Here is a 20,445-nt window from a genome sequence, read left to right as displayed (position 1 = left end):
TTATCAGCTAACTTTTCCCTACAAATAGCTTCTCTTTATAGCCAGCTTATCAAAAAAAAAAAACTTGTCACAATAAGTCAATCCAAACAGCCCCGAAGTCGTCCCCGCCGCCGCATGCTGAGGGGGAGCCTGGGATCAGCAGCAGGTGGTGGAAGAAGAGGAGGTCGATCCGCTTCCACAGATATATGATGAAATTTGGATTAAAGGAATTTGTTGGTCCATCATTCCATCTAATATCCAGTCAACTGCATCATTCTATATTTCTTTGCATGTTAAGGTTTATTTGGTTATTTTCAATCCATATGGATTGAAAAAGATTTGACTTACTAGAGATTGAAAGTTAGAACCTTCATCAATTCACTAGTTAGATGCCCGTGCGTTGCAACGGCATATAAAATATTCGATAAAATATTAGTGCATTTCCTCGACTGAAAAAGCTAAATGACGCTATTTTACCTTTCCTCATAAATAGTGCAATGTACGGGAGGGGAGCGTTTTTACATCTGTAAGGTAACACAAAATATGAAAAACAAAAGCAAGGTAACACAAAGTATAAAAAACAAAAGCGCCTAAAAGAAAGTCTACATGACTATCTAATTGGTGGATATAATGAGAAAAAAAAGATGAAGAGCATAAAAGGAATACACAAGACTAAAAAGCGTGGGAAAATCCTATCCTAATTGTCGCTGCAACTTGTTCAGGATGGCATCGCATTACTGAAGACAGATCTCGGCACGCAATATTCATGTAATCTTTGGCGCAACTTGTTCAGGATGGAATCGACCAGCAGCCTATCTTGCACCTGGTAATGACAGGGAGTTGAAATTTAGAACTATCATCAAGCCACTTTAGACGTGCTTCAAGATTCTGCATTGCCGGGAGAAACCACCTCTAGGAACAAGCTTTTTCTATAAGTAGTGACTCCTGGAAAAACACATGTCAGGTCAGACCATCTGTTGGCTTTACACAAACAGAAGTTTGATCACCTATGTGAAAATTTATTGTAACCTTACTATTACAGTTCATATATTAAAACAAAATCATCTACAAACTACCTCTTCCACCTAAGTGGACTGTAACAGATTTTTTGCTGTTTCATAGGACTGTTCGGGCTATTCCACCACTAACCATAGAAGAAGTGCCAATACAGCTTTCAAAACATGGGCTTCAAGTAATATGGCTGTTGTGGCCAAACAAAAGTGATTGTCACGATTATCAGCACCTTCTTCACGGGAATGTCAGATTCTCTAATAGCAAGTGACGATTCAGCAAAATCCACCTCATCATGCAACAATGCACGAACTGGAGGGCTCTCTTGAATCTGAGGCTCGTCGATCAGTTCGAGCTCTTTCTCTACTAAAACTGTCTTCGACTCCTTCACTCTGGTACCCATCGTTTCAGTCTCAATCACACCCTCATGGAACAGAGACATCTTGTTTTTAGATACTATTTTCTTGTAAACATCGACAGAGAATAAATGTATGAACCCAATGAAAATGCCTTCTACCATGGAAAAGAACGACAGACTGCAACTCTCCTGTAGCTCAATCCCTTTGATTTTAATCTCTCCTGCAATCAGCTAATCAAAAAATATGATTTGAATAGTTGAATAAAAAATAAGATTTGAATAGTTGAATAAAAAAGCAGAACATATTATTCTGCACTGTATCGTAGCTAATCAAAAAAGAAAAAAGAGTAAAAAAGTTAAGGTTTATAAACATTATGTACTAAACGTCCATAGAAATTGAAACGGATCAGAATAAAATGGTGATAACAGTACATGATATTGAAAGGAACGCTGAAACCAGTAAAGCCATAATTTTCATCCAATCGGCTACATTTGAACAGGGTTTTAGATATAAACATGCCAAATGGATCAGTATGAATGTGCAGCTGATGAATAGGATACATGGCATTCAAGCAGACTGGATATTCTAGAAGTTTGCACACACTGCTAGACACCACCACATTCGGTTTTGGTGGGTGCTGAGTATGGTCACCAGGGAGTTCAACAACATACATGTCATGTTCGGGCGCGTCTACACAAGGCGCCACAGGACTCGTGATGTACGTCGAGCGCAGGAACGGGAAGCGCGACACGCAAGGGACGTACAGGGAGCAAACACAATCAGTGGCTAGGAGGAAAAGTAGGATTTGTTATTATCTGTTAGTTCCTAAAATAGGGGAGTTTGTTCAGGAAATTAGTTGGGCCATAGGCCATATATACCGTGAGACCGGATGGTAGAAATCAATCAAGAATATTGTCATCTCTATTCTATCTTCTTCCTCTCTACTCAAAGCCGGCGATCAGGGCAAACCCAGCCTGATCGACGAGGACGGCTAGGGGGCATAACCCAGCCGGCGACAACGGACCACGACTACGATCTCCGTAGTCGGGGACCTGCTCACTTGGGCATTACAGCCCTTGACAACCTGGTATCACGATCCAGGGCTTCCTCCTCACGCCGCTCTCCGATTCTGCCATCAGCCGCCACGCCACCCTCACCGCCAGCCACCACGCCGTCTTCGCCTACTTCCTCCGCGGCATCATACTCCGTCGAGATGGGCGACTCCGATGAACTCAAAACCACCGTGGCTGCATTAGCTGCCATCGTGAAGTCCTTGCAGTCCACTGCCGAGGCCAATACCAGGGCGATCGCAGATCTGGTGGCCCAGCAGACGACGTCTTCCAACAACAGCAGGCCGCCCTTCGGCGAACCCCACACTGATCGTCCCCCACGATTCCAGAAATTGGACTTTCCCCGCTTCGATGGCAAGTCCGATCCAATGCTCTTCCTCAACAAATGCGAATCATATTTCCGTCAACAACGCATCATGGCCGAAGAACGGGTGTGGATGGCCTCCTATAACCTGGAGGACGTTGCACAACTATGGTACATGCAACTCCAGGAGGATGAGCATGGCACACCAACATGGGAGCGTTTCAAGGAGATGCTGAATCTACGGTTCGGGCCACCACTGCGGTCCGCCCCCTTGTTCGAGCTCGCCGAGTGCCGTCGCACGGGGACCGTCGAGGAATTCTCAAATCGGTTCCAAGCTCTATTGCCTCGCGCCGGGCACCTCAGCGACGAACAGAGGGTCCAACTCTACACGGGTGGCCTGCTTCCGCCTCTCAGTCATCAAGTGCGGGTACACAATCCAGCGTCTCTGGCAGCGGCCATGAGTCTGGCACGCCAGCTGGAGCTCGTCGAGTTGGACCGACTGAGCCAGGCGTCTTCCAAGGCGGCACCGCGTGCTATACTGCCAACACCATCACAACGTCCGGCGCCGTTCCCAGCGATCACGTTGCCCACGGCCCCGGGGCCCCCTGCGAAGCCACTCGCGCTCCCTGCGCCACCTGTTCCGGGAGTGGGCAGCCAAGTCAAACGCCTGTCCACGGAGGAGCAGGCCGAACGTCGTCGACTTGGGCTCTGTTACAACTGTGATCAGCCTTATACACGAGGCCACAACCGGGTTTGCCGCCGGATATTTTATATCGGTGGCGTGGAGTTTGCTGAGGAGGAAACGACGGACGAGGCCCCCGTGTTCTCTTTACACGCGGTCGTCGGTGCACCGGCTAGCAGCACCATCCAGCTGTGTGTACGGGTGGGCGCGGCGGACTTCATCGCACTCGTCGACACGGGATCCACGCACAACTTCATTGGAGAAGAGGCCGCACGGCGCGCAGGCCTACCCATCGAGCCGTACCCGCGTCTCACGGCCACGGTGGCAAACGGGGAGCGCATCGCTTGCCCGGGCGTCATTCGGCAGGCAGCGGTCCTCATCGACAATCGCGCCTTCAACGTCGACCTGTACGTCATGCCCTTAGCAGGCTACGACGTGGTGTTGGGCACGCACTGGATGGCCACCTTGGGTGACATCGTGTGGAACATGGCCGCCCGCACCATGACATTCAAGCAGGCCGGCCAGGACATCTGTTGGCATGGCGTCGCAACACCAACTACACCGCATCTACACGTCGCCGAGACAACTGAGCCCTTGCTGCAAGGGGTGCTCTCATCTTCTCCGACGTCTTCGCCGAGCCGACCAATCTACCACCAGACCGCGGCCGCACCCACCGCATTGTGCTCAAGCCGGGCGCTGGTCCTGTGGCCGTCCGGCCCTATCGGTATCCAGCTGCTCACAAGGACGAGTTGGAAAGACAATGTTCCGCCATGATCGAGCAGGGAATTGTGCGGCGCAGTGACTCGGCCTTCTCCTCGCCGGTCCTCCTCGTCAAGAAGGCCGATGGTTCGTGGCGGTTCTGCGTGGACTACCGCGCTCTCAACGCGCTCACGATCAAGGACGCTTTTCCAATACCGGTCGTCGACGAGCTGTTGGACGAACTCCATGGTGCCAAGTTCTTCTCCAAGCTCGACTTGCGTTCCAGGTACCATCAGGTGCGCATGCGGCCGGACGACATCCATAAGACGGCATTCCGCACCCATGACGGACTATATGAGTTCCTCGTCATGCCATTCGGCCTCTGCAACGCCCCGGCCACATTTCAAGCACTCATGAACGACGTATTGCGGCCTTTCCTTCGTCAATTTGTACTTGTTTTCTTTGATGACATCCTCATATACAGCAAGTCTTGGGCGGATCACCTTCGCCATCTCCGCGCGGTCCTCAGCACGCTGCGCCAGCACGTCCTCTTCGTCAAGCGTTCTAAGTGTGCGTTCGGAGTTTCCTCCGTCGCGTACCTGGGACACACCATATCAGTGGAGGGCGTGGCCATGGATACCGCCAAGGTGCAGGCCATCCAGGACTGGCCGGTACCTCGCTCGGCGCGCGCAGTGCGCGGCTTCCTCGGCCTCGCGGGATACTACCGAAAATTCATCCACAACTACGGCATCATCGTGGCGCCACTTACTGTCCTCCTCAAGAAGGAGGGATTTGCGTGGGATGACAAGGCGGCCTCGGCATTTACCGCGCTCAAGGACGCCGTCACAACGGCACCGGTGCTTGCCATGCCGGACTTCGCCAAGCCGTTCGTCGTCGAGTGCGACGCGTCGTCCCACGGGTTTGGTGCCGTCCTCATTCAGGAGGGACATCCCGTGGCATTCTTCAGCCGACCTGTGGCGCCCCGGCACCGAGCATTGGCGGCCTACGAGCGCGAGCTCATCGGATTGGTGCAGGCGGTGCGCCACTGGCGGCCGTACCTATGGGGCCGCCGCTTCAGCGTCAAGACGGACCACTACAGCTTGAAGTATTTGCTGGACCAGCGTCTAGCCACCATTCCCCAACATCATTGGGTCGGCAAGCTGCTGGGCTTCGATTTCTCCGTTGAATACAAGCCAGGCGCAACAAATGCTGTCGCGGATGCTTTGTCCAGGCGTGACACAGTAGAGGGAGAGCTGCTCGCCATGTCCACTCCACGGTTTGACTTCATCGACCAACTCCGGCAGGCCCAGCTCGAGGATCCGACCCTCGTAGATCTCCATACCGCGATCACTTCAGGGGACCGAGCAGCACCCTGGTCCATCGTCGACGGCATGGTGCAATTCGCGGGGCGCCTGTACATTCCTCCTACCTCCCCGCTATTACAGGAGATCCTGGGGGCAGTCCATGAGGATGGTCATGAGGGGGTCCAACGTACCCTCCACCGGCTCCGACGTGATTTTCATTTTCCTCAAATGAAGCAATTGGTGCAAGAGCAAGTACGGCAATGCAGTGTCTGCCAACGTTACAAGTCGGAGCATGTGCACCCAGCAGGGCTCCTCCTACCGCTCCCAGTGCCCAATGGAGTGTGGACGGATATTGCGCTTGATTTTGTGGAGGCTCTTCCCCGTGTCCGTGGCAAGTCAGTGATTCTCACTGTGGTGGATCGGTTCAGCAAATATTGTCATTTCATTCCACTGGCACACCCTTATTCAGCTGAATCAGTTGCCCAGGCCTTCTTCAACGACATTGTTCGTCTTCACGGTGTCCCCCAATCCATGGTCTCCGATCGTGACACGGTTTTCACATCCATTTTCTGGCAAGAACTCATGCGCTTGATGGGCACTAAGCTGCGGATGACAACAGCATTTCATCCTCAGTCTGATGGGCAGTCCGAGTCGGCCAACCGCGTCATCCTCATGTATCTACGCTGTCTTACGGGGGACAGACCGCGGGATTGGCTCAGATGGCTGCCGTGGGCGGAGTATCTGTTCAATACGGCCTATCAAACTTCGCTGAAAGATACTCCGTTCAGGGTGGTTTATGGGCGCGATCCGCCGACCATCCGGTCATACGAGCCGGGAGACACCAGGGTGCCAGCCGTCGCAAAGAATATGGAGGAACGAGCAGAATTTTTGGCAGACATGCGCCATCGCCTGGAACAAGCTCAAACATTTCAGAAGCGGCACTATGACCGTGGGCACCGACCGATTCACTATAAGGTGGGCGATTGGGCGCTGCTTCGTCTACGACAACGTGCTGCGTCATCCCTTCCACAAGCGGTCAGTGGCAAGCTCAAGCCGCGGTTCTTCGGGCCGTATCGCGTCGTCGAACTCATCAACGAAGTTGCAGTACGTCTGGAGCTCCCACCTCGTGCCCGCATCCACAATGTCTTTCATGTCGGGCTCTTGAAGAAGTTCCAGGGCACGCCGCCTAGCGAGCCGCCACAACTTCCCTTACTGCATCATGGCGCCATCGACCCAGAACCTGAGCGTGTTGTTCGCTACCGGCTCGCTCGCGGGGTCCCTCAAGCCCTCATCCAGTGGAAGGGAGCTTCGTCGGCGTCAGCCACCTGGGAGGACGTCGGGCCGCTACGCGCCAAGTTCCCTCAGTTCCAGCTCGAGGACGAGCTGGTTCTAGACGGGGAGGGAGATGTCATGTTCGGGCGCGTCTACACAAGGCGCCACAGGACTCGTGATGTACGTCGAGCGCAGGAACGGGAAGCGCGACACGCAAGGGACGTACAGGGAGCAAACACAATCAGTGGCTAGGAGGAAAAGTAGGATTTGTTATTATCTGTTAGTTCCTAAAATAGGGGAGTTTGTTCAGGAAATTAGTTGGGCCATAGGCCATATATACCGTGAGACCGGATGGTAGAAATCAATCAAGAATATTGTCATCTCTATTCTATCTTCTTCCTCTCTACTCAAAGCCGGCGATCAGGGCAAACCCAGCCTGATCGACGAGGACGGCTAGGGGGCATAACCCAGCCGGCGACAACGGACCACGACTACGATCTCCGTAGTCGGGGACCTGCTCACTTGGGCATTACAGCCCTTGACAATACAGCACCTCAGTCTTTAGAGGATCAATAATCTCCGAGTAGGAATCATCAATATAAGCAGTTGTGGCCATCATCAGGGTCTTGGAATTATATGGTCCTGCCATGAAAAAAGGACGAATATTTCCATTTATATTATGTGTGATTTAATAAAGGGTGATGATTCTGACAGGGGAACAAATATGGCAAGCCCATGTAACTGGGAAAGACCGAAGAATGCAGCTAGTGATGCTCTTGACTGGAGACACAGATACAATAACAGCTTTGTGCATACAGTTAAATTAATTCCGCTGACAACTAAAAGAGCAACTTCTTTTGCTCCTTCCTCATAGACTTGCTGTGTAGAGCAACTGGAGACCAAAAAAACTATCTGATGGGTACAAGAAACAAGCGCAATGTGAGCAAACAACTGCCAGTAAAATGGCTAAAAACACCAACTACCATTTCTTCAAAAAAATGAAATACCAATAAAAAAATTTAGCTAACAGCACTGCTGCTGATAAGATCCTGAATTTTGCAACAAACATAGATAACAAAACCGAGCTCTGCTGCTGTTCACTTGAACCAACTTGATTCCAGTTAGTCTATGGAACATAAGTCACAGACTCGACGCTACAATTTTGTTCGTGTAGGTAGTTTCTCACGGTGAACAAGTATTCCCCGGTGTGAAAAAAATGTGCATGCAAGAACTGGATCGCAACCGGAGACATAACAGTCGTTGAAGGTCTGATAGGTCACCTCAGAAGGCTCAAAGAAAACCTAGGGTTCATTACAAATAGAGTTACCACACTTCAGGCTAGCCTGGACAGTTGGCAATCAGAGCAGATAAACAAAAATCAGAGCAGATAAACAAGAGCTTGTACTACCTTTCATTTCTCTTCATGATATTCCTTCCTATCTCCATTGTCAATGGAGGTAAGCTCATTGACCTCGGGTGCTTGCTCGTGTACTTTCCTGAATTAATTCCTGTTATTTCCAGGGCTCTCGTTTACCTGATTTATGTTGCAAAAAAATGTCAGTTTTAGGGATGAATGTTGGTGGCGTGCCATGGACAGAGCAAAACAAGAATCCTAGAAACCGGGATGGCTTCATGAATGTCATGCTGATATGTACTGTGATCTTGCTACTTCTATAATGTGCTTCTTGTTTCCTTCGTTATATTCTCATGGGACGACATGGAATCCTAGAAACCGGGATGGCTGCGTAGAATTTTGTGGAGATGCTGATGAGTTCTAATAAGAATTGATGACCAAGTTAGCACTAATGAGCCATGTACTGGCAATGCATAAAATAAATAAATAAATGTGTTGCGTAGGAGAAAGTCAAGAGTCACCAAAAACAACACCAGAACACAATTTTCAGAAGGAACTACAAGAAAGGAGCTGTAAGGTGAAACTACCTCTTGCATATGGCAAGGCCAAGACCACTACCATTAAACCCTCGGTTTCCTCCACTTTGACGATGAGCAAACTTTGTGAATACATGATGTAGATCCTGAGGACTAACTCCACAGTCTGTATATTTTACCTGCAAAAGAGTAAGTAACAGAAATGTAAAGCAACACAACAGATAACAATTGCTAGCATATATAAAAGTAAAACCCTGCTTCATGTTTCCATGGTATGTTCATAATCTGAAAAAATAGAACCCTTTTCTAGTTGTAAGCATGAAACCCAGGACCGGTGGTATCAACTAAAATGAAATTTATGTAAGCATATGTGCCTTCTGATATGGTTTGAGTAAATGTTGTGATAACTTAGTTCGGTTGACCTATGATTTTTTCCAACACATGAAAGCTTTGTGTGTGGCATTATAAAAGACTCTGGGCTATCTGGAGTTCATGGAAGATTTGGTATAACACTTCTAATCCTAGACCATTTTAGCTTTTGCTAATGCGACCTTAGGTCCTATCCTATGTCTGTCCTGAGACTAATTCAATCCAGGCAACTCAAATAAAAAGCAACAAATGACAGTCAACTAATGTCACAATGGTGTAAAGAAGTAATCAGATTCCAAATGTCATCAGGCCCAACCAGCAGAAATTCTACACCATGAGATTATAAGAACAAAGAAAAAGATTCAGACCCCACCCACCCCAAATCATAGTCAGGTACAGCTGGACAGGCCCCACCTGTTTTTGTAAACTTGATAGGAAGAATTGGAAAATTGTACATGGACCTATACAGAGCTGACACCCACATAGTTTATAGACAAGACAAATGAACTATCAAGCAACACAAGAGTCAAGCCAGGTTTAATGATGCAAATGCAATTAATTACCAAGATACATGATTAAAAGGAATAGGTAACGATTCATACAAGAAAATGCACGTGTTAATTAAGAGGATTTTCAAGAAAAAATATCGTCTTTTGCTACTGAATAAGCATGAAATACTTCATTATGAGGAACATAATGGATGGATCCAAAACCAGAGTGCATGAAAAATTCAGTCACACATAAGGAGATATTTTGTTGTTTGAAGAGTTGGGTGAGATCAACCATTGGATAACTTGATTTTGAAGCAGACAAGGAATGGATCGCCTCCATTGCTAAACCAGCATCCCTGCTGAAGCCCTGTTCACCTTAAAATTCAAAGGGGCAGGTTGTTATATTAACCAATATAATATCACATTCCAAGATACAAGAAGCAGCTTGACCAATAACTCTAAGAGCAAATTATAAAGCAACAATACATGATGATTGGGGAAATTTGGGGGCGAATATCCTAATCAACTCTTTAACTTAAACTCAACCTAAACAAAATACCCTCCCGTAGGTCCTCTCATGCCTAGAACTGGGCGCTCAAGAATTAATGGTTTCATTTCCCACGCCAGTACATCACAGAATAAATCATGAGTTGGAGTATAACTGTATGAGATCAGCAGACAGTGCTAGTAGTTCAACACACCACTGCCAAAAAAATATCAGAGGAATAGATTCACCAAAACATCCACTATAAATTTAAGACTCTACGTTCCAGTCTGATGTATTTGTTACTCATAAGCTAGATACCAGAAGAACAATCAAAACCATGATGCCTTTAAATATGTCTAAGTAATCTATTCAACACATTTCCTTCATTTGTGATACTAAGATCATGAAATCAGAGTCACAGCAGCCACTCAGTCATGATACCACTTGTCATGAGTGTTACTGCTAGCAAGATATACAACATAGGAACATCACATCTAAGGACCAAACAGTTCATCAAGACATTCAGAGGATGACATGCAATCGATCAATCACACATCATTCAGCACCAACAAACAGATCCAGCATACACCACCTAGCAGTCATCCATCACAGTACAAAGGATGCGATGTGGCGGTGATGGTGGTGTACCTGTTGGCGTGGAACAGCGTGGCTGGGCCGAGGTACTCCTCCGGGTTCCACCAGTAGGACGGGCAGGAGGTGGAGCAGCAGGCACAGAGGATGCACTTGTACATGCCATCGAGCTTGGCCCGGTCGGCCTTGGTCTGCGGGATCTCCTTGCCCTGCTGCGGGGGCTGATCCTTGCACTTGAGCCATGGCTCGATGCTCCCCACCGTCGGGGCACCATCAGCTCCTACGGACTGCGGCGACGCGGTGGACGTGGATCCGAGGACGCCACGGCAGCGGACTTCATCTTGGCGTGGACCTCGAGGTCGACGTCGATGCAGAAGAGGATGTCCTCTCCGGGGAGGTGGGTCGACGGCAGCGAGTACGCTCGGTGCCGACGGCGGTGCGGGGTCCGACACCATCGGGCGGTCATCGGGAGCTCAGCAACGACCATGCTCGCGACACAGCTGCTCCTGATCCGGTGATGGGGTTCCCGGTTCCTGGACGACTCCTTCAACTGGGAATGGGGGCGGCTGGAAGTGAGCGAGGATGGAAGGGGAGCGTGGCATGGGGGCGACGATGGAAGGCAGGGCTGTGACCTTGCATACGACGGAATCAGGGCGCCGAAGCGAGATCTGCGGGCGTGGCTGGCGGGCGGAATCAGACGGGCGCGGCGCGTGGTGTGGGAGAGGGAAATAGGATTTTAGGGGCTGGAAATGCCGGCTGCCGCTGCCGCGGAAGGGGACCTGAGCGGAGGGGGTGGAGGGCGTTGATGGCGGCTTCGATCACGGCTTCAGGGAGCGGAGCCAAGGAGAGGATGTCGGGGGCAGAACGTCCACCATGTGCACGCCTACGCTGCATTCTTAAGAGATAGTAGAGATATGGATTGTGGTAGAACCGAACATGATCTTAAATGGTTTATATCCAAACGTGGTTGTGAGTTATGACGCTCCTTAAGTGGGTATGATTTCATCATCAAAAGATGGAGATGCTGAAGTTATGGGTAGTTAAAAAAACAATATAGTTGTTAACAAAAAAAGTAATATGAATGACTGCATAATTTGTTTTGCACGTGCTTTTCACCTCAACAGAAAAATCGTTATTTCCACATCTGTTTTGCAGGACATTCTTCATCGGATACATGGCCATATGCCGATACGAGATGCTGTTGAGGCTGCCTGTGTGTCTCATGCTTTTCTACGTTCTTGGAGATGCAAGTGAAAGAAATAAGATTTAATTGTCATTGTTTATCAAACACACTTTATTATGCTTAGGAAGAAGTATGGTATTAGATAGACTACAAAGTGAATCGCGAGTTATCCCTAGCATAGTGTCACGAACCATCCATAGTCTGGGTTACTACCACATCGTTTGCGGGAGGGAGCCGTGGTCGGTTTATTAGGGTGAGTTTTCCTTCTTTCTCAGCCCGGGTTTTGAGATGCGAGTGTGGGGCTCGTTGCTGAAGGCTAGCCTACGAGCACATGAACACCGGAACGTATGTCAGAGTGTGGGTTTTTCGACAGATTGGCCTAGGTACGTTGATCAAATGAATATGGTTCAATTTGTAAAATACTCATATGAAGTAATAAAATGAATACTGTAGAAGCCTCAAGTAGAAATGTTCAAAAAATGAATATGGTCCTTTCCGTGTCCTTCACAACCTACGACAACTACTAATGGTTAAGCCGGCACGGCCCGAATAACCGGGTCGTGCCTAAAATAGGCACGATTGGTACCTAAAATAGGCACGATTGGCGGCACGACATGACTAGATAGGCCATGCTTGGATCAGCACTATACGAAGTGAGGCACAAATTAGAAAACTAGTGTTTAAATAATTATTTCATGCTTTATTTATTTCTCTTCACAAAAGTATAGAAAACATCGGTTACTCTTTGTCATATGATTTTTAGTCTATAGCAAAATTATAAATATTTTAAAGATGTAATATATATATATATATATGTTTTTTATTCGTATCGTGCTTTGTGCGGCACGACACGATCGATCGCCCCGCCGTGCTTATGGACAGGCCTAGCTTTTGGCACGACCTAGCTCAAAATTGTTTTGTGTCCTCTTGACTCGAAAAAAGTTAACCCGAAGCACGATTAGACTGGGCCGGATCGACATGGCACGATCCAACTTTCAGCTCAACCGGTCTACCCATACCCGTGGGGTGGGATACCCATCGGATTTTTGCGAGTTAAATTGATGTCCCTACCGGTGAGCTCCATAAGGGGTGTAAGTCGCTTAGAGGGGGGTGAATAGGGCGAAACTGAAATTCTCAAAAATAATCACAACTACAAGCCGGGTTAGCGTTAGAAATATAAACGAATCCGCAAGAGAGAGGGAGCAAAACAAATCGCAAGCAAATGAAGAGTGTGACACGCGGATTTGTTTTACCGAGGTTCGGTTCTTGCAAACCTACTCCCCGTTGAGGAGGCCACAAAGGCCGGGTCTCTTTCAACCCTTCCCTCTCTCAAACGGTCCCTCGGACCGAGTGAGCTTCTCTTCTCAAATCAAAGCCGGGAATAAAACTTCCCCGCAAGGGCCACCACACAATTGGTGCCTCTTGCCTTGATTACAATTGAGTGTTGATCACAAGAGCAAGTGAGAAAGAAAAGAAGCAATCCAAGCGCAAGAGCTCAAAAGAACACGGCAAATCTCTCTCTCTCTAATCACTAACGCCTTGAGTGGAATTTGGAGAGGATTTGATCTCTTTGTGTGTGTCTAGAATTGAATGCCTAGCTCTTGTAAGTGGTTGAGAAGTCAGAAACTTGGATGCAATGAATGGTGGGGTGGTTGGGGTATTTATAGCCCCAACCACCAAAAGTGGCCGTTGGGAGGCTGTCTGCTCGATGGCGCACCGGACAGTCCGGTGCACACCGGACAGTCCGGTGCCCCCTGCCACGTCATCACTGCCGTTGGATTCTGACCGTTGGAGCTTCTGACTTGTGGGCCCGCCTGGGTGTCCGGTGCACACCGGACAGGTACTGTTTGCTATCCGGTGTGCCAGCATGGGCGCGCCTGCCATCTGCGCGCGCTGCGCGCGCATTTATTGCACAGCAGGTAGCCGTTGGCGCCGAGGTAGCCGTTGCTCCGGAGTCACACCGGACAGTCCGGTGTACACCGGACAGTCCGATGAATTATAGTGGACTAGCCGTTGGAGTTTCCCGAAGCTGGCGAGTTTGAGTCTGAGTCCCCCTGGTGCATCGGACATGTCCGGTGGCACACCGGACAGTCCGGTGCGCCAGACCAGGGGTGCCTTCGGTTGCCCCTTTGCTCCTTTGTTGAATCCAAAACTTGGTCTTTTTATTGGCTGAGTGTGAACCTTTTACACCTGTATAATCTATACACTTGGGCAAACCAGTTAGTCCAATTATTCGTGTTGGTCAATTCAACCACCAAAATTAATTAGGGACTAGGTGTAAGCCTAATTCCCTTTCAATCTCCCCCTTTTTGGTGATTGATGCCAACACAAACCAAAGCAAATATAGAAGTGCATAATTGAACTAGTTTGCATAATGTAAGTGTAAAGGTTGCTTGGAATTGAGCCAGTATAAATACTTACAAGATATGCATGGATTGTTTCTTTCTTATATAACATTTTGGACCACGTTTGCACCACATGTTTTGTTTTTGCAAATTCTTTTTGTAAATCCATTTCAAGGATCTTTTGCAAATAGACAAAGGTAAATGAATAAGAGTTTGCAAAGCATTTTCAAGATTTGAAATTTTCTCCCCCTGTTTCAAATGCTTTTCCTTTGACTTAACAAAACTCCCCCTAATGGACATCCACCTCTTAGTGTTCAAGATTGATATACATTTTTGAAAAACTAATTTTCTCCTCCTTTTGAACACAATAGGATACCAATTGATAAATACTCTTGGAAAGCACTAAGTTTTTGAAATTGGTGGTGGTGCGGTCCTTTTGCTTTGGGCTCATACTTTCTCCCCCTTTGGCATGAATCGCCAAAAACGGAATCATTAGAGCCCATTGAAGTACTATATTCCCCTTTGGTCATAAGTAAATGAGTTAAGATTATACCAAAGACGAAGTCCGGTCCTTTTGCTTTGGGCTTTTACTCTCTCCCCCAAAGACAAGGTCCTTTTCTTGGAGCGATGGCGAAGGATGAGTTACGGAGTGGAAGCCTTTGTCTTCGCCGAAGACTCCAATTCCCTTTCAATATACCTATGACTTGGTGTGAAATGGACTTGAAAAACACATTAGTCATAACATATGAAAGAGATATGATCAAAGGTATATAAATGAGCTACGTGTGCAATCTAGCAAAAGAAATTGCGCGAATCAAGAATATTGAGCTCATGCCTAAGTTTGGTAAAAGTTTGTTCATCAAGAGGCTTGGTAAAGATATCGGCTAATTGATCTTTAGTGTTAATATAAGAAATCTCGATATCTCCCTTTTGTTGGTGATCCCTAAGAAAATGATACCGAATGGCTATGTGCTTAGTGCGGCTATGCTCGACGGGATTGTCGGCCATTTTGATTGCACTCTCATTATCACATAGCAAAGGGACTTTGGTTAATTTGTAACCATAGTCCCGCAGGGTTTGCCTCATCCAAAGCAATTGCGCGCAACAATGACCTGCGGCAATGTACTCGGCTTCGGCGGTGGAAAGAGCAACCGAATTTTGCTTCTTTGAAGCCCAAGACACCAAGGATCTTCCCAAGAACTAGCAAGTCCCCGATGTGCTCTTTCTATTAATCTTACACCCCGCCCAATCAGCATCGGAATAACCAATTAAATCAAAAGTGGATCCCCGAGGGTACCAAAGCCCAAACTTAGGAGTATAAGCCAAATATCTCAAGATTCGTTTTACGGCCGTAAGGTGGGATTCCTTAGGGTCGGATTGGAATCTTGCACACATGCATACGGAAAGCATAATGTCCGGTCGAGATGCACATAAATAAAGCAATGAACCAATCATCGACCGGTATACCTTTTGATCCACGGACTTACCTCCCGTGTCGAGGTCGAGATGCCCATTTGTTCCCATGGGTGTTTTGATGGGCTTGGCGTCCTTCATTCCAAACTTGTTTAGGATGTCTTGAGTGTACTTCGTTTGGCTAATGAAGGTGCCCTCTTGGAGTTGCTTCACTTGAAATCCTAAGAAATACTTCAACTCCCCCATCATAGACATCTCGAATTTCTGTGTCATGATCCTACTAAATTCCTCACAAGTAGATTTGTTAGTAGACCCAAATATGATATCATCAACATAAATTTGGCATACAAACAAATCATTGTCAAGAGTTTTAGTGAATAGAGTAGGATCGGCCTTGCCGACTTTGAAGCCATTAGCGATAAGGAAATCTCTAAGGCATTCATACCATGCTCTTGGGGCTTGCTTGAGCCCATAAAGCGCCTTAGAGAGCCTATAAACATGGTTAGGATACTCACTGTCTTCAAAGCCGGGAGGTTGCTCAACATAGACCTCTTCCTTGATTGGTCCGTTGAGGAAGGCACTTTTCACGTCCATTTGATAAAGCTTAAAGCCATGGTAAGTAGCATAGGCCAATAATATGCGAATTGACTCAAGCCTAGCTACGGGTGCATAGGTTTCACCGAAATCCAAACCTTCGACTTGGGAGTATCCCTTGGCCACAAGTCGAGCTTTGTTCCTTGTCACCACACCATGCTCATCTTGCTTGTTGCGGAAGACCCATTTTGTTCCTACAACATTTTGGTTAGGACGTGGAACTAAATGCCATACCTCATTTCTAGTGAAGTTGTTGAGCTCCTCTTGCATCGCCACCACCCAATCCGAATCTTGTAGTGCTTCCTCTACCCTGTGTGGCTCAATAGAGGAAACAAACGAGTAATGTTCACAAAAATGTGCAATACGAGATCTAGTAGTTACCCCCTTATGAATGTCGCCGAGGATGGTGTCAACGGGGTGATCTCGTTGGATTGCTTGGTGGACTCTTGGGTGTGGCGGCCTTGGTTCTTCATCCTCCTTGTCTTCATCATTTGCATCTCCCCCTTGATCATTGCCGTCATCTTGAGGTGGCTCATTTGCTTGATCTTCTACTTGAGCTTCATCCTCATTTTGAGTTGGTGGAGATGCTAGCGTGGAGGAGGATGGTTGATCTTGTGCATGTGGAGGCTCTTCGGATTCCTTAGGACACACATCACCAATGGACATGTTCCTTAGCGCTATGCATGGAGCCTGTTCTTCACCTATCTCATCAAGATCAACTTGCTCTATTTGAGAGCCGTTAGTCTCGTCAAACACAACGTCACAAGAAACTTCAACAAGTCCTGAGGACTTGTTAAAGACTCTATATGCCCTTGTGTTTGAGTCATATCCTAGTAAAAAGCCTTCTACAGTTTTAGGAGCAAATTTAGATTTTCTACCTCTTTTAACAAGTATAAAACATTTGCTACCAAAAACTCTAAAATATGAAATATTTGGCTTTTTACCGGTTAGGAGTTCATAGGATGTCTTCTTGAGGATTCAGTGTAGATACAACCGGTTGATGGCGTAGCAAGCGGTGTTGACCGCCTTGGCCCAAAACCGATCCGAAGTCTTGTATTCATCAAGCATGGTTCTTGCCATGTCCAATAGAGTTCGATTCTTCCTCTCCACTACACCATTTTGTTGTGGGGTGTAGGGAGAAGAGAACTCATGCTTGATGCCCTCCTCCTCAAGGAAGCCTTCAATTTGAGAGTTCTTGAACTCCGTTCCATTGTCGCTTCTAATTTTCTTGATCCTTAAGCCGAACTCATTTTGAGCCTGTCTCAAGAATCCCTTTAAGGTCTCTTGGGTATGAGATTTGTCCTGCAAAAAGAATACCCAAGTGAAGCGAGAATAATCATCCACAATAACTAGACAGTACTTACTTCCGCCGATGCTTATGTAAGCAATTGGGCCGAATAGGTCCATGTGTAGGAGCTCCAGTGGCCTGTCGGTCGTCATGATGTTTTTGTGTGGATGATGGGTACCAACTTGCTTTCCGGCTTGGCATGCGCTACAAATCATGTCTTTCTCAAAATGAACATTGGTTAATCCTAAAATGTGTTCCCCCTTTAGAAGCTTATGAAGATTCTTCATCCCAACATGGGCTAGTCGGCGGTGCCAGAGCCAACCCATGTTAGTCTTAGCAATTAAGCATGTGTCGAGTTCAGCTCTATCAAAATCTACCAAGTATAGCTGACCCTCCAACACACCCTTAAATGCTATTGAATCATCACTTCTTCTAAAGACAGTGACACCTACATCAGTAAATAGACAGTTGTAGCCCATTTGACATAATTGTGAAACGGAAAGCAAATTGTAATCTAAAGAATCTACAAGAAAAACATTTGAAATGAAATGGTCAGGAGATATAGCAATTTTACCAAGACCTTTGACCAAACCTTGATTTCCATCCCCGAATGTGATAGCTCGTTGGGGATCTCGGTTTTTCTCATATGAGGAGAACATCTTCTTCTCCCCTGTCATGTGGTTTGTGCACCCGCTGTCGAGTATCCAACTTGAGCCCCCGGATGCATAAACCTACAAAACAATTTTAGTTCTTGACTTTAGGTACCCAAACGTTTTTGGGTCCTTTAGCATTAGACACAAGAACTTTGGGTACCCAAACACAAGTCTTAGAGTCCTTGTGTTTGCCCCCAACAAACTTGGCAACTACCTTGCCGGATTTGTTAGTGAGCACATATGAAGCATCAAAAGTTCTAAATGAAATGGCATGATCATTTGATGCATTAGGAGTTTTCTTCTTAGGCAACTTAGCACGTGTTGGTCGCCTAGAGCTAGATGTCTCACCCTTATACACAAAAGCATGATTAGGGCCAGAGTGAGACTTCCTAGAATGAATTTTCCTAATTTTGTCCTCGGGATAACCGGCAGGGTATAAAATGTAACCCTCGTTATCCTGAGGCATGGGAGCCTTGCCCTTAACAAAATTTGACAATCTTTTAGGAGGGGCACTAATTTTGACATTGTCTCCCCTTTGGTAGCCAATGCCATCCTTAATGCCAGGGCGTCTCCCATTATAGAGCATACTTCTAGCAAATTTAAATTTTTCATTTTCTAAGTTATGCTCGGCAATTTTAGCATCTAATATCGCTATATGATCATTTTGTTGTTTAATTAAAGCCATGTGATCATGAATAGCATTGATATCAACATCTCTACATCTAGTGCAAATAGAAGTGTGCTCAATGGTAGATGTAGAGGGTTTGCAAGATTTTAATTCTACAACCTTAGCATGCAACATATCATTCTTAGTTCTAAGGTTGGAAATAGTAGTATTGCAAACATCAAAATCTTTAGCCTTAGCAATCAAATTTTCATTTTCTACTCTAAGGCTAGCAAGAGAATCATTCAATTCCTTAATCTTAGCAAGCAAATCATCATTATCATTTCTAAGATTGGGAATTGAAGCAACACAAACATGAGAATCAATCTTAGCAATTAATCTAGCATTTTCATTTCTAAGGTTGTCTATAGTCTCATGGCAAGTGCTTAGCTCACTAGACAGTTTTTCATATTTTTCAACTTGTTGAGCATAAGCATTTTTAACCTTAACATGCTTTTTGTTTTCCTTGATTAGGAAGTCCTCTTGGGAGTCCAAGAGATCATCCTTCTCATGGATGGCACTAATTAATTCATTTAATTTTTCCTTTTGTTGCATGTTAAGATCGGCAAAAAGGGTACGCAAATTATTCTCCTCATCACTAGCATTATCATCACTAGAGGATTCATATTTAGTGGAGGATTTAGATTTAACCTTCTTCTTTTTGCCGTCCTTTGCCAGGAGGCACTTGTGGCCGACGTTGGGGAAGAGGAGTCCTTTGGTGACGGCGATGTTGGCGGCGTCCTCGTCGGAGGAGGAGTCGGTGGAGCTCTCGTCTGAGTCCCATTCCCGGCAAACATGGGCATCGCCGCCCTTCTTCTTGTAGTACCTCTTCTTTTCTCTCCTCTTTCCCTTCTTGTCGTCGCCCCTGTCACTGTCACTAGATATAGGACATTTTGCAATGAAATGACCGGGCTTACCACACTTGTAGCAAACCTTCTTGGAACGGGATTTGTAATCCTTCCCCTTCCGTTGCTTGAGGATTTGGCGAAAGCTTTTGATGATTAAAGCCATCTCCTCATTGTCGAGCTTGGAGGCGTCAATTGGTTGTCTACTCGATGTAGACTCCTCCTTCTTCTCCTCCGTTGCCTTGAATGCCACCGGTTGTGCTTCGGGCGTGGAGGATTCATCAAGCTCGTTGATCTTCTTTGAGCCCTTGATCATACATTCAAAGCTCACAAAATTCCCGATAACTTCCTCGGGGGTCATTTGAGTATATCTAGGATTACCACGAATTAATTGAACTTGAGTGGGGTTAAGGAAAATGAGTGATCTAAGAATAACCTTAACCACTTCGTGGTCATCCCACTTCTTGCTCCCGAGGTTGCGCACTTGGTTCACCAAAGTCTTGAGCCGGTTGTACATGTCTTGTGGCTCTTCCCCTTGGCGAAGTCGAAAGCGACCGAGCTCCCCCTCGATCGTTTCCCGCTTGGTGATCTTTGTTAGTTCATCACCCTCGTGCGCGGTCTTGAGGAGGTCCCAAATTTCCTTTGCACTCTTCAACCCTTGCACCTTGTTGTACTCCTCTCTATTTAGAGAGGCCAAGAGTATGGTTGTGGCTTGGGAGTTGAAGTGCTCGATTTGGGCCACCTCGTCCTCATCATAATCCTCATCCCCTATTGATGGTACCTGTGCTCCAAACTCAACAACATTCCATATACTTTTGTGGAGTGAGGTTAGATGAAATTTCATTAAATCACTCCACCTAGCATAATCTTCACCGTTAAAGGTTGGCGGTTTGCCTAATGGAACGGAAAGTAATGGAGTATGTCTAGATGTACGAGGATAGTGTAGGGGGAT

General features: G+C 46.8%; 1 pseudogene across 1 annotated transcript; it reads right to left on the bottom strand.

The window, feature by feature from the left end:
• Positions 1-443: 443 nt before the first annotated feature.
• On the bottom strand, positions 444-11,361 carry LOC100273760 (succinate dehydrogenase [ubiquinone] iron-sulfur subunit - glucuronosyltransferase pseudogene; annotated as a pseudogene). The gene is made up of 7 exons (NR_158608.1): positions 10,566-11,361; positions 9,723-9,805; positions 8,622-8,749; positions 8,089-8,214; positions 1,129-1,579; positions 890-924; positions 444-802 (listed from the first exon to the last, which is right to left on the bottom strand). The product of NR_158608.1 is annotated as a succinate dehydrogenase [ubiquinone] iron-sulfur subunit - glucuronosyltransferase pseudogene (transcript).
• Between the last annotated feature and the right edge of the window lie 9,084 nt (positions 11,362-20,445).

This window comes from Zea mays, chromosome 2, assembly GCF_902167145.1.
Source record: "Zea mays cultivar B73 chromosome 2, Zm-B73-REFERENCE-NAM-5.0, whole genome shotgun sequence".
NCBI classification, from domain to species: Eukaryota; Viridiplantae; Streptophyta; class Magnoliopsida; order Poales; family Poaceae; genus Zea; species Zea mays.
Note: the sequence above shows the minus strand (reverse complement) of the source record. Positions and strands in the feature narration are given on the sequence as shown.